The 15,537-nt window shown below is 39.9% G+C and overlaps 1 long non-coding RNA gene across 1 annotated transcript; it reads left to right on the top strand.

Annotated features, from left to right (window-relative positions):
• Positions 1-1,241: 1,241 nt before the first annotated feature.
• Positions 1,242-13,163, top strand: LOC103389487 (uncharacterized). Its single transcript, XR_522610.3, has 3 exons — positions 1,242-1,840; positions 11,551-11,715; positions 11,829-13,163. It is a non-coding gene; the product is annotated as an uncharacterized LOC103389487 (long non-coding RNA).
• The last annotated feature ends 2,374 nt before the right edge of the window (positions 13,164-15,537 follow it).

The raw sequence follows: 15,537 nt of genomic DNA, 5'->3' as shown, positions 1-15,537 counted from the left end.
ATACTGACGCTGCAGAAACACACAGATTATTGTCTTTGTTCACTGTCAGATGAACAAACTGATCCAGAGTCAGTCAGAGAACGGACTTCAAACCCTGAAGCAGCAGCAGCATCAACAGCAGCAGATGCTGAATGTTTGTTTCTATTCATTGTTCTTCATTGTCTCTTTCTAATTGACCTTCGCTGTTATTAATTCAAAGTTTAAAAACTTTGAAGAAGACAATAAAATTAATGATTAATGTTAATTGATGTTTACATAAGTACAACACGTTATTTAACTTGATCTTTTTTCTTCTAATAACTAAGAGTTATTTTGGTGTGTGTGTATGCTTTTCAGCTGATGATGATGATGATGATGATGATGATGATGAAGCAGCAGCAGTAGCATCAGCATCAGCAGAGGAGGTAGTGAGGCCTCCTCCTCCTCCTCACCTCCTCTGCTGCCGTGAAGTCCCACACTTGTATAAATCCAGCTTTAATCACAGTTGGCAGCACATTCACACACCGTTAGAGTGGAGCTCTGAGCATCAGTGAGAGCAGGGTTTTTGGTGAGTGCAGACCAACAGAGTCAGGCTGATAATAAATGTGATTTGTTTTCTCTGCTGGTGTCTACAGTGCACTTCTTTAAGTGGTGGAGTAAGAGCAATGACCTCTCATAAAGTCCTAATTAAGGTAATGTGTGAATGAGCAGAAGAAGCTGATGGTGATAAATGTTTGTTCCTGTGCAGCTGAAGGTGAAATTTTCTCTGCATTATTCTACACATTCTCAGCAAACAATTATGAAAACAACAAAGCTCATTGGGGTTGCCAGATCTTGAGAAAGAAAAAGAAACCAGGTCTAAAAAAGAAATGACAAGCCCAAACCTGCAACATGAAACACAGGTAGACCATGGAAAAAAACTAGAGGTCTTGTATTTTTTTATAACTATATTTTTAACAAAAGTTATCATAGAAATCCGTGCTAGTGTACTTTTTTCACTAAATATGATTTGGACACATCTGCCTGGCGTCACTTCAAACCAAAACAAAGTCTAACGTAATAACGGAAGTGACTGCCAAAATTTGTTCGACCTTTTGAAAAGTGGCCGAAAGAAAAACCTTACAAATTTTCTTTCTACCACATTGCCATCCTTTCTTTTTTCACATTTTCAACAAAACATTTTTTTCATGTTGTTTTAGCCTAATTTTCAAAGTCCACAATTTGACGGATTTGGTGTGTATACATAATGATATAAATGATCAGTGGTGTACTGTACTGCTAAGGCCAGCCAGGTCTTCTGAGTTTACCTAAACAGTATCAGAATCAGTGATTTAGTTTTCAATATAATTATCATAAATATTTATAAAGTAAAACAGTATTTGTCAGGTCGACATTTTGAATAATATTGCGGCCCGGTGTGTTGCCAGGTTTAAAGAATCCAGGCTTTTGAAATCAGTTGTGAATGGCAACGCGATTGCTTCTTTAACCAATCAGATTTTGAGTTGGCATATTGAGGCCTTCTACCTGGCCGGTAGTTACGTTTGCGATATGTGATTTGATTGGATGGTAAGAGAACATGCAGTCTCGAATGTAGCAATTTACAGCTAGCAACTTGCACGCTAGAAACAGTTTTCTCTGCGTCCTCTGCTTCTGCCGTGCGGACTTCCTCAGCCTCAAGTCATTTAAAACTGAAAACCTTAAATACGACAGGACAGACTGGACTGTTATCGCTAGCACGGATGGACTATAGAAAACACTTGTTGGAACTTCAACACGTCGATAATCAGTACAACAGAGTAATAAACTCTCCCTAAGGAAAGAGAGGAGGATGGATTTGGATTAAAACTGGTCAGACTTTTTGGTGAGTAAAATGTTATTTGTATTTTTAGTAATATCGTAATGTATTATGTTATTATTGATGCTTGTTGAGGTGCGGCAGAATTCTGCATGTGGCAGAATTGTGCTTTTTGGGTTTGTTGCTTTATTATGGCTACATGTGTTATCACGGATATATATATAGAAGACAATTACAACAAACACAGAGCCTTGTTTAGACTAACTAGTCAGAAAATATAAACCTTATTATATCAATATCCAGATAAATTATTAAAACTCACAATGGATGTACAAAAACAAAGTAATATTTTGATATAAAATTAAGATCCAAGTACCAAAAAAGATATAGGGTTAAATATGAAAATTGACTTTGAAAGTATATTTTATAGAAAGAACAAGGAAAAGATCACACTGAACTACACATAATTAAATTAAAATTAATTATGGAAATTAATTCAAACAAGGTGAATGTTAAGATGAAAATAATGAAGCTGCTGCTTTGATTATTTGTTTTTCCATTAACAATTGGAACTTGTAATTGTATATATATATGTAAGAAAATCAAAGAAGAAAAACATTTGTAGATGATTTTTTTTTCTGCTCATCTCTTAAGGAGGCGCTGGGCTGTATTTTGACATGTAAGAGTGTAAGACGCTCTATTCTTTCTCTGCTTTCCTGAAAAGTGCTTTTATTTTAAGATGTTGCAACCAAGCTCATTTATCACAGATTCAGGACTGACCTGGTTTTGGTCCAGTCCAGCTTCCGGATCATTTAGAAACACATTCATCAATCCTGTTATGAATTATTTCTGCTGGAGCTCCATAAATTCTGAGAGATGTACAGGTAGAATAATCCACAACTGAACTTAAAAAAGAAAAAAAAGAAAGAAAGAAGAAAATAAAAGTGGTCATAAACCCAGCACTGGGCTGTGATTGGTTTGAAAACTGTTATTTCTTTACTGCTAATAATTTGCATTTGTCTGAAATTTTTGGAGCTATAAGATTTTAATTTAGTTTAATAACAAAGTAAATCATTTTGAAAATTCTTGAATTGTATTTCTCTCAGCAATGATTGAATTAATTTTATTCTCTCCATTTTCAATGAAATGAGTCAAATTTGAAAAGAGTAAATATTCTGACCAGCGTTTGATGTTGGACGGACGTCTTCACTGATCAACCAGTAAATGTTTGATTTTCATCGGATAAATATTTGAACAGATAAATTAATTTCATACGCTGTCTGCAGATGAGGATCACAGAACAATCCGAGATTTTCGCGGCCTTTGTTTCAGTGTTTTTATCCGTGCTCCTTCAGCTTGGATGTTTTTGTTCTCTGCGTCCTCCTGCGTCCTCCTCTGTCCTCCTTCGTCTACCTCCTCCTCTCCCTTGTCTTTGTTCTTCCCTAATTAACGTGAGATTTTGCTTGGCTGGTTTTCAAAAGAGGAAAAACAGCTCAGCGTCTCTGCGACTCCCTCCATCGCCCTCTGAATCTAAATGACGGCTTTTTAAAAAGTCAAAAGGCATTATAGGAAACAGTGCAGGTTTAAATACGAGTGATGAGGTTTGTGCGGAGTGAGTTCACAGCTGTGAGCATCAATAAAGCAGCAGCAGCTGCATGAGACCAAATAAATACAGCCGAGGAGAGAGGAGCAGGCAGGTAGAGGAGCAGAGAGGAGTATCGTTATGGTTCTTTGTTCAGGGTACTTGTAGGAAGGTTTTCAGTACTGTCTAATGTTGTTCTTCCAGTAAAAACACACATTGTTCCTGGTACTGACCCCAGTTCTCAGTACTTTTAGCTTTTAGTGCTATTTTACCTGGTAGGTGTTGGTGTCTCATCAGTTCTGTTCGTGGCCCTGCAGTTGAAAGGTGTGAAATCACGGTGTTGTTTGTCAGCAAAAGTTCTGACTTTAATTGTTAACAACCAAATGTTTTGATCTTTTATTTTTTCATCTCCTCTGAACGTCAGTTGCTTTTTTCTTCCCTCCTGCTGTTACTGACAACGTTTTTTTTTTTTTTTGTCAACACAGAACTTTTATTTTCATGGCTACGTGCCCGAAGGATGCGTTTTGCTTTCAGGTTTGAATGCATTTGTTTATCTGATCGTTTGCTTTTGTCTGCTGCAGCTGCTGTTGGAGTCTCGGGAATGTTTATTCTCTCAAATTTTTACTACTCAGAATGTTCATCCTTTTGATTGATTTTCTCCTCTTTTCTCTGCTTCTGCTGTTTGCTGGTGATGAGGTCAAAGACTGTATAAGAAGAGAGAAACAGTTCTACTTGGAGTTCCTGGAACCTCCTCCCACTTTGTTGACATTGTAATGAAGCTGTTGTTGTGTGATGAAGTAGAATTGTTTTCTGGATCTGCTCCTCCCACCGTTCCACTGCCTTTATTATGTCTCAGCTCATTAAATATGGGCTGAGTTTGAAGTAGGAGGAGGAGGAGGAAAGATGAAGAGTCATGGGTGAAGCAGAGGCTGATGGTTGTGCTGAACTCATATAAATCATCTAAACACACACGCACGCACACACACTGACAATTTAACAATGTTTAAAGTTTAACATCAATACATGATTTGAACTTAGCTGTCAGTCAAATGTGGAACTTTGTACAAACATGTTTTTTTAGGACAAGTACAGACACAGTCACAGACAGTCAGGGACACAGACAGTCACAGAAATAGTAATAGGCAGATTTGGAGTCATAAACAGAGTGGGGAACATGGGGCGGCAGACAAAGTCACACATATATATGTTTATATACGTATATGTATATATATGTGTGTGTGTGTATACATACATACATATACACTGTATATATGTTTATATATATAAACATATATGCAGTGTATGTATATATATACACATATACACATATATACATACATACATACATACATATACATATATATATCAACGGACACACTTTATGTCACAATCACAGACCTAGTCAGAGGCACACGCAGTCAAAGACAGTCTTTGACTGTGAGAGTCATAGACGGACAGATTCAAAGAAAATCATAGACTGGGATTACCACAAGAACCAATACTTCGGTACCAAAGAGACAGTCGGAGAGACAGTGGGAGTCACAGACAGAGCCAGAGTGTGATACACACAGACACAGTCTGTAACTCCATTGCAGTTCATCATCATTTTGAAATTTTATGATGTGACTTCTGTCTGTCTTCAATGGAAAGTTTTGAACAAAGAAAGTTTGAACACACACACACACACACACACACACACTGTCATTTTTTAATGAAAGTCACACTAAGGAGCAGCTCTTTGATAAAGACTAATTCTTTGATGAAGCTCAGTGATCACATCTCTGGGCCTGAAACAATGAAGCTGCTGCTGCGGAGTCTCACAGCGACCTTTGTCTTTGGGTCATCTCAGGACACGTGTCAGTGTTTTAGCACAAAGCGTCATGTCAGGCGTCATGTCTTAACGAACTAGCTGCTGCTGCTGTTGGAAAAAAATGCATCACGAATATCTCAAACATCGCGTTTTGTGATTTTTATAATGAATCAAATGGTCTTATGAAAGGCTTCCGATCCGAATCTCTCTGGTCTTTTTGATTTGGACAGTAAATGTGTTGATGTCGAAATACTTGATCACAAGTTTTAAGTGTTGCTGATGGAGCCAGTGGTTGCTGCTAAAACATAAGAAATGTGTGGGGAAGGGTCAGGATCAGCCCACTTCATGTTCTACTGACTCCGAATATTTCAGCCCAGCAAATGTTAAAGGTTAGTTCTGCTGCGAAGGATTAAATCCTGAAACTGTAGTTTATTAAATAAAACTACATTGAAAAGAGCGATTATTTTTGGACGCGTCGTCATTAAAAGTGCAGAGGAAGGTTGGGGAGAGCAGACGCTGTTATCTCATAAAGCCTGAAGTGTTTGGCCATGAATCAACCCGGAATCTTCTCCTGAGCTTTAAAAGTGAGAGCAGACTGATGGACCGGTTACGTCCAGGTTCCTGAGCCCGAGTCTCCAAACAGCTGCCACTTCCTGTAAATGTTCGTCTGAGGAATAGTCGCCGTCTCCACATCTGTGTCAGCGGAAAGTGTCAGACTTTCCACTGAATTAAACTGCAATTAACTTGAATTTACTTCAATTAACTTTAATTACCGTCACAGTCTGAGTGATTGGTACCAGAACCAATGACTGGCTGTGGGTAAGGCTCCAATATCTGTTCACATCTTAGCTCTCAACAGAAAACACCTCAGGCGTGAGAGATGAGATGCATCAAAATCTCATGAAGACGACCGGAGTGACCTTCACGTAGATCAGCTGTTCACCTTTCTTTGTGTTTTACTGAACACCGATGTAGGAACACGGACCGTCGACCGTGAACCCTCATGTAAAACATTGTTTTAAATTAAAATTACGCACTGATCCATTTGAATGAAACACAGGTGCTTATTTTCAAAAATGTGTTGTCTCTTCATTACTGCAGTACCTCAGCTAAACCTCTGCTCATGATTTAAAGAGGTCTTAAATACACAAATGAGCCGAGGGTCTGTGCTGCCACTACCACAGTAGTTATCAATGTTCTATATATAAAGAAACCCTGATATTATTTAAACTCTGTATAACACAACCATGCAAATGAAGACAAATTATTAGCAAACAACAAACAAGCAAAACACAATTAAAATCCAGAAGAACAAAAGTACATGATAATTGACATATAGTTGGGGACCGGATTTATAGGTTTTGTGGGCCACTTGTGGGCCCACACCCCTGATTTAAACCCTGTTGAATTCCTAGCTTATTTCTTTTCAATGATTCATCTGTGTCTTTGTTGAACCTGATCAGATCAGATCTGTTTGGAGTTCTGCAGACATTCTGACAAAGGGGAGGCAGAACCGGAGAACCATGGAACAAACAGAAGAACAAAGATGAGAAAAGGAAACGTTTAAAAAAAACAGAGGCTGTTCTCCTCTAACAGACCGTGTGATTCCATCGTCCTCAAACGCACTGCGATGGTAAATATTCCCTGCTCCGTCTGCGTTAATGTTTCCTCTGAGACACAGTCACACCTGACTCTCAGATCAAACACGTCACTGAATAACACTTCACTGAGTCGGGGAACGGAGGAGCAGGAAGAGGAGCCGCAGGTGGTGTTCACAAAGACAAAGATTGGAGTTTCTTTTCTTTTTTCTTTTTTTCTTTTTTGAGGTGACATTTTCTGCTCTGCTAGTTTTTCAAAGACATTAAGGAGTTGAGTAAAATTTAAAAAGAATCCAGCCAAATTTATTAGAAATAAATAATCAGGTCAAGGACTGAAAACCAAGGAATTATTCACAGCTGGAGAGAGAAAAGATGCTTAAAAGATAAAAAGAGGAGGAAGAAAAGAATGAAGGGAGGTGGAAAAAAGGAGGGAGCGTGAATCGTAAAAGAAAGGACGAGAGAAAAAAAGAGACAACAATAAGGGAGGAAGATGGAGACAGGATGATGGGAAAAAGAAGAAGAGTGACCTCCTGCAGAGATTAAAATATAAACCCTAAAAACAAGATACAGTCAGATGTCCGTGAGATTTCTTCTTCATGAGAAGACCCAGTGAGTTCCGACAGTTGACTGTTCTCTGCTCCGTGAATATCAACATCACTGATGAGTCTTCCTCTGTTTTTCCCCTGACTGATGATGAAACATTGGAGCTGAATGTTTTATGTTTATTGTAACAACACTCCTGGTCCTTCCCACTGTAACAACAGTCGCTCATGCGCCACGTTCCGTTTGGTCTGCTCCACTCATTTGAAGACTCCTCTCATTAACATCATCACCTCCCTCGGCCCCTGACTCCCTCTTATGTAACACCCGTGTCGGATGGAGGTGGAGAGTGGGAGAAGTGACAGTCGAAGCATCGTCTCCACAACTGACTCTGACACCAGGTCAGTCAACCTGACAGCTGGAGATGAGGCTGCTGTTGCATCAACTACTACTCCTTTTCTTCATCCTCCTCCTCCTCATCACCATCCTCCTCATATATTTTTTCTTCCTAGTCCTTTTAGACTTCCTCCTCCTCCTATGCCTCTTTTTCATCCTTCTCCTTTTGCTCCTCCTCCTTGTTATCATCATTGTGACCGTCATGATTATCATCTTCATCATCGCCCTCTTTCTCCTCCTCCTCTTCTTCCTCCTCCTGCTCCTCCAACACCATTGACCTCCCTCTCACTCAGAGTTGTGTTTGTCTGTCAGTACCTTGTTGTGAATGAAGGTTCTTCGAACCTCTTCCACATCTACTTTATGAAAGGACCAGTAATCTGATTACTCTCGCCTTGACACTGATGTTAAACCAGATGAACTCCTGAACCTGACCAGTGTCACTCCAACTGTCACCGCAGTGTCTCTCAGAACTTTGTTACTTTCAGAAAACTGTCAGTCACGAGGACTCACCACTGTCAAAGAAACGAACAAATAAATGCAAATGAATGAATAATTAAAACCACAACTGACTGACAGCAGACAAACTCCATCAATCTGGTGTTTCCTCCAAAAACTGAGTGAGAAGACAATGTTGATATATAAGCAAACAAGGAAGAGAGAGAAAATCAGTGATTTTAGCTCACAGACCAAAGTCCATAGAGAAAATCAGTGATTTTAGCTCACAGACCAAAGTCCATAGAGAAAATCAGTGATTTTAGCTCACAGACCAAAGTCCATAGAGAAAATCAGTGATTTTAGCTCACAGACCAAAGTCCATAGAGAAAATCAGTGATTTTAGCTCACAGACCAAAGTCCATAGAGAAAATCAGTGATTTTAGCTCACAGACCAAAGTCCATAGAGAAAATCAGTGATTTTAGCTCACAGACCAAAGTCCATAGAGAAAATCAGTGATTTTAGCTCACAGACCAAAGTCCATAGAGAAAATCAGTGATTTTAGCTCACAGACCAAAGTCCATAGAGAAAATCAGTGATTTTAGCTCACAGACCAAAGTCCATAGAGAAAATCAGTGATTTTAGCTCACATACCAAAATCCATAAAGAACATCAGTGATTTTAGCTCACAGACCAAAGAGTCTATGAGCTAGACTAGACTAATATTTGTTGAAAGTCCTTCACTGTGGCAAATTGAAATATTGATCTATTTGTCATCAGCAGGGAAAACCACATTTAAATAATTCAAAACAAACCCTTGTAATAATATCCTTAGTATTAACTCAGGATTCTGTTGTAAAATAGAATCATTTCAGCAAATTTAGGATATTTTACTCTGTGAAGAGGCTCTTATCCATTCAGTGCTTATGTTCACTGTCAAAAATATTAAAACAATTACAAATATGCAATTTTCCAGACCTTTGTGTAGCCGTTAAAATCCTGTTAATGTTTTCCCCTGCTGCGGTGAAACAGCTGATTGTGTTTCTTTTTTTCCAACACCAACACTGTTAGATATAATGGTGTGGAACAAACTCCACTGTGTGATTTCACAGAAAACGTTTCTGCTCTACATTACTAAACAATTACACACCTTTTCTGCTCATTATATCCTCACAGTGGTGTAAACACTACACTGCGTTTGCTCTAACACTGTGTCTATGTGTGTGTGCTGGGTGGTTGGGGTTTGGGGTGGGGGACTGAAACGCTCTGCTGAGACCTAATCTGCACTTTCACTTGTTTCACCATCAATAAAAACATGATCTTTGTCCATGCTAATAAAGTGTGATGTCACACTCAGCAGCTCTCTGCTGCTTTAATGTCTTTTTAATGGCATTTTGCGAAAACTGTAGATTTTCAAAGCAGCTTCACACTGTGAAGACTTTGAGCGTAAAAAAAAAGAAGAAATCACTGTTAGTTTTGGTCTCATCAGGAGACTCTCATTAAAATGATTTTACTGTTGCCGTCTGGACTGAAGTCTGCCCACAACCTTGGTATCATGGGAACTATTTAATCCAAAATGGAATGGGTTTGAAGGAGAAGTCCAAAAATACTGGACAGTTAACAAATCAGGGATGAGTTCAACATTCATTACATTTGAACACACATCTGGTCATGTGATGAGGATGATTTTGTTCCCTTCATCTCTTTATTTTTATTTATCGCTTCTTGCACAGTGACTGCCTTTCTGTTTGGACAAAAAGTTCTGCACGATATCAGTCAGCCTCACATGGAACTGTTTACAGAATCGCATCTCATATCTGTCACGGAACTCGTTTATCTTTTCAAGGGTACGCGATCTTTGTGGGATCTTTTTAAAGGTGTAAAACGGATTTGTACGAAACGGGCAATGATAAACATCTTGTCTGTCAGAGATTCTCCTGCAGATAACGACGTGATGAAAATGCCACGGTGGGATGTCTCAGCGTAGGGAGAGGCCTTCTCTCTGGGCCTTGGTGTCTGTTTATGAGGAGCAGCGTGGTAAATGAGTGTTGACAGGTCAGAGGTCATTCATCAGGGAAAATAAGCAGCGTGAGCCCAGAGAGCATCAGAGATTCAAGACTGGAATGAATTTTTACACTAACAAATTTAATCTCTGCTGCTGCTGCTCGTTTATAACGGGGAGATTACAACAGGAATCCGCAGGGAGCTGCAGGCGGGAGGAGCATGCCTGGAGGAGTGTGTGAGAGGACAGTTCTTGAAAAGAGTTGTGAAAACTCTGGAGATAGAAACACTGGTGGACTGGTGTTTTCATAGTCTCTTACCAGGGCTTGGTTGACATGCTAATATTATTACATTAACACAGTCAATTAACCATAATTAATTCAGTTGTCAAAGATGAAAAAAGTTTATTGGGTGGTTCCATTGTGTAGAGGTTATCACACCTACCTTGCAAACAGAGAGCAGAGAGTCCTTGGTTCAATTCCCAAAACTACATATCCCTGATGGTGTCTCCCGTGTGGCAGTCTGTGTCAGTTGCAAAAACAAACACTGTAAATTTCTCCATTATGGGTCAAAAAAGGGACTTTATATTATTTTTATTATTATTATTCCTTATTCTGACGGGGGTCCTTGACATCGAAATTCCGTTCCTACAGTGCAACGTAACACGATGTCCGCCAATTCACATACTGTATATTAGTACTGGTCACTCACCTATGCTAATACAGTGGTGAAGACATAATCTAAGACATAAAAACATCAGAAGAGTCTGACTTAGGCCTGAGAGCCATAATGATGGGTAAAAAGAAATCCCAAAAAACAAACCAAATGAAAGAAAGACAACTTCCACATATAGTGCTAGTGAATGAAGGACGAGCCTTTCTTAATAAATTTACAATATAGATGGCGACGTACCAAACACCGTAGGTCGAGGACGTCATAAACTGAGAACCTGCTGTATTTCTGTGTGTAAACAGCATTCAGTGGTGGTGATGAATGTTGAACTGCACTCCTCTGTGGTTAACCTCAGTGCTCTATGTATTACAAGTACAGTAGCTAGCTTGTAGCCTTCTCTCAGCTCACTGTAAAGAACCTCCAAGCTAACAACATGTTATGATCACTGTCCAGTCGATCGATGCATCTCCAGCTCATGAGACATGTTTTATAACATGTGAGTCAAACTCAACTTCGAACATTGTGAACAGTTTCTTGGACTTTTCTCAATTACGTTTCTCAAACCACGACTTCACATCGTTAAAAAGGACAAGACAAGAAATGTTCTGGTAGAAAAAAGAAAATGAATTTTGTTTCCTGCAGAGGATTTGAAGGTAAAAACCGATAAGGAAGCTTTTCTTGAATCAGCTGCAGCTTCAGGACATTTTTAAGCAGAACTTTCTTCTCTTTTATTCTGGTTTTCAGATGAAAATTGGCAATCCCATAATAATCCACTTAGAGGCGTGCAGGCAGCTGAGAGCAGACTCAGCAGCACTTTTCACTTCAGAGGCTGCAGACACCTCAGGCTTCCTCTTCTCCATCACCATCATCATCATCATCATCATCATCATCATCGTCCTCATCATCATCGTGGGTCCGAGCAGAAAGCTCTCATCTCGCAGCATCCTGTGTAATCCCACATCAAAGGTCCAGAAGGACGTGGGTTCTCACACAGAGACTTCTGCTTTATCTCCACTCTGCAGGTCACTTCTTCACTCGGGCGGCGCTCGCTGTGATGGTGCAGGCCACGCTCATGAATCCACGCTCAGAAGGAGAAGCTGCGGACGTTTGATGTCAGTTTGTCACAGCGCCTCAGGAAACAGCTGACGAGGAGTGAGCAGAGAGGGAAAATCTTCCGGAATTTCAACAGTAAGTTTCATGCAGCGACCTGAGAAAACATTCCCATTCCGTCAGTCGGAAACACAACGGCATAGTCTCGCTGTAATCTTCAGGATCAGACACAGGTGGAGCTGCAGGAATCTGCCCACGTTTGGGAGGAAAAGAGTGAAGGTGGGAAATGATTTCTTTCCTACACCACTGGTTGTCTGAACCTAGTGTCTTCACTGCACTGGTTTTCATGGGTTCCTTGGAACTCTGCGAAGTCATCAGTGACACACAGTGAAGATCAGAGCGTTAAACTCTCTCGGTTTTAAGATTGGCAGCCTCCAAAATGACAACTGCCAGGAAAATTACACGAGAAGCAGAGTAAAAATAAAAAAAACATCAGGTAGAATGAATATGACTCTCAAAGTTCAAAAGTCAATAAAAACAATGTGAATTTGTTCTGTTTTAATGAAATGACTAACATATTACCATATACTTGGAGGTCAGAGGTCACTTCTGATTCTGGAGCTGAAGGAGCTGAGCCTCTGTCTGTCTGTGGTTTTAGGTTCAAATCCATAATTTATTCAGTCCAGCCGAAGTTACCTGACCATCTGGCCAATTTACTTTACATGCTTTAGTCGTCATGACAACAAAGATTTATATGCTCACTTTTTACACAATTGAATTATACAATTTTAAATCCAACAAAAACTATTTTCCTAAAAATAATATAGTTTGGTTTGTTTTGTTGAACATTAAACGTTTACATGCCTCTCCAATGACATGAAGGTGGCAGTAGTGAGCATCTAAGACTCCATAGAAGAAGAAGAAGAATAACAGTATGACCCCTTATTAGGGGTCAACTTTATTTTTTCACAGAATACCCTTCCTCACATAATCCAACCTAGAAGGAGGACTGGGCAGCGTTGAACCCAGAACCTTCTGGTGACAATACAAGATCAAAGTACCTTTTCAGATTTGAACAGTCAAATGTCAAAGCAGATGACGTACTTTTCACGTACTTTAACATTTTCACTTCTACAGTAATGAGAGACGGTTGGTAATCAGGCCTTATATCAAGAAGGACATGGGTTTGATCCCCCATTCTTGTGTGTGAGTGATTTGGCATTGTTTTCTTATGGGGATTTTTGAGAGGGGTCAGGTTTTTCAGTAACACAGAGTGTACTTAAAGGGTTTAAGATTTCTAGTCTTGGGTTTGGGTTTGGATTAGAATTAGTGTTATGGTAATGATCAAGATTATCCATACATTTGGAAAGGTTATGGTTGGGATCAGAGGTTAGGCATTCTTGTCCTTACATCTCATGAGAACCTCACCTGTTGTGAATTGTTTTAAATCAGAGCAGAGTCAAGACTGAGTGTTTTTGATACATCACCTGAAGCCACAGTCACAACAGTACAATCAGACATCAACTGTTGTAGGTGTGTTTCTTCTTCTCTCTAACTGTTTCACCGGGAGGCTGACGGTGTCAGAGGTGGAGACACTGACGGGTTCAGTGGAGGGGAGGAGCAGGTCTGCTGTGGTTGGTTGATCAGCTCCGGGGATGAAGATCTGGTTCATGCGACAGACTCAGTGAGATATCGACGGTTTGACCAGAGATAGAGACGGTGAAGAGAAGAGTGTTTCACACTGAGCCACCGCTCTGATGCGGCATTGATCTGAAAAGCTTCAAAAAGCCTCTTAAATTCTTTTCGATATTTGTTTCCACACAGCTTTAATCCTGCAGCTCTGACGGTGTGAGATGAAGGATGGCGTAGATGGACCACCGACAGGCAACTGACAGATGTGTCTTGTGTCTGTGTCCAAACATAGTTGTTATAAAATATATTGTTTGTCCAGGGTGAGAAAAGGAGCAGACTTCATGCAGGAATGTAAACACAACAGTTTTATAGGCATTAATTATGATGTCGTGTTAACAACAGAAGCAGATGTTCCAACAAACAACGACAACAAACAACACGCCACAAAATGTGGCTGCTGTTCATGATCAGGCAACTAGATATTCTTCACTCTTCATCTCCTGTCTGCCTGAGTGCTTTAAAAACACGCACGCACGTACGTACACACGCGCCTTCTTTAAGCCCTCTTCAGACATAATGATATGAAATGGCCCGTTTGACTGAAAAGGATCCAACAGCCTGTAATTAATTATTTGGTGGAGGTTTAAAGTCAAGATGCTTAAAGTTGAAGATTTAAATTGTTTATTTTCTGATCAGAGAAGGTGGTTCACAGCTGAGATCAGAGCTGAGAAGAAGCTGCTGCTACTGTAAAACCATCAATTGTTCTCTGTGCAAGTGAGGAGTGGAGATGAAGATCAGAACCTCACTGTGGTTCTATCATCAAGGCATGTTCATTACATTAGGCTCCCATATTGCTTTGGCTAAATGTATCTGTGGCTTAGTGGTTAAGGAGGTGGTCAGGAAGGCTTCAGGTTCGAATCCACCAGCTGCCAAGTTACCACTGAGGTGCTCTGGCACCGTCCCCGACTGTTCACTTTGGTGATGGGTTAAAAACAGAGGTCACATTTGGTTGTGTGCAGTGGTGAGCTGTGTCACAATGACAAGGAGTTCACTTTCACTTCTAAATGTACAGACATTTCAAAATAAGATGATAAAATAATATTTAAACAAATCCAAAGGTCACCAAGGTGAACGTGACCCTAAAGGTGAAGGGCACATCTCTCCAGAGATGGTTGACAGTCAGATGATGTGATAAAATTGTACTTTGTGTTGGACTTTAAATGGAACTTTCTCTTATTTTGTAGTTGGAGTCTGCTCTTCTGTCATTTGTGATCTTTTCCGGTATTTAAAGAGGCAAATTTTGAAATAGTTTTTATAATTGAGATTATTAAAAAAAAAAATTTTTAGTAACATTTCACTATCACATTATTTATATAAATATATATAATTTACGTTGACTTTAAAGTAAAAAAAACCCCAGGAAAATAGCAGAGAGTTAAAATCTAATACTTTTAGAGGTTTTTTTAAAAGCCTTGATTTGCACCCTGATCATAACTCCTGTGTGGGAAGCTCAGCTGATGTCCAGACAGACAGTTGTTGGTGTGTGTGTGTGTGTGTGTGTGTGTGTGTGTGAGAGAGAGAGAGAGACAGTGAAGCAGCTGCAGACAGATGTTCTACAACATGTGCAAAATATTGAGTTGTCTTTTTTTTAAATCCTGCTAAACTCCCAGTTGGAGTAAAGAAAAAATGAGGAAAGGTGTTCATTCAGCAGAAGTGAATCCTCAGTGAAGTTTCACAAAAGTGCAGTGCAGAGACAAACGTTGGACAAATCTCCGTGTTCCGGTCAGTGACTCGTGGAGGAAAGCTGCAGCTGCAGAAATTCAAAGACAAGAACATTTGTGTGACCTTAGCTCCTCTCGTGCAGCTGTTGAATCTCTTACGTCCCGGGAGATTTTACCTGCGAGAAACACATGGTGGATTTTATTGGACTTGTCAGAATAAAAGTGAACTGTCAGGATCCTCCTGAACAAATTCATCGCACAACACCGGCCCTTACGCCTGTGCAGCTGGGCTAGGCTACGGCGGTGACTAGGCTGCTGCTGCTGCTGC

This window comes from Cynoglossus semilaevis, chromosome 14, assembly GCF_000523025.1.
Source record: "Cynoglossus semilaevis isolate Cse_v1.0 chromosome 14, Cse_v1.0, whole genome shotgun sequence".
In the NCBI taxonomy this organism is placed as follows: domain Eukaryota; kingdom Metazoa; phylum Chordata; class Actinopteri; order Pleuronectiformes; family Cynoglossidae; genus Cynoglossus; species Cynoglossus semilaevis.
Note: the sequence above shows the minus strand (reverse complement) of the source record. Positions and strands in the feature narration are given on the sequence as shown.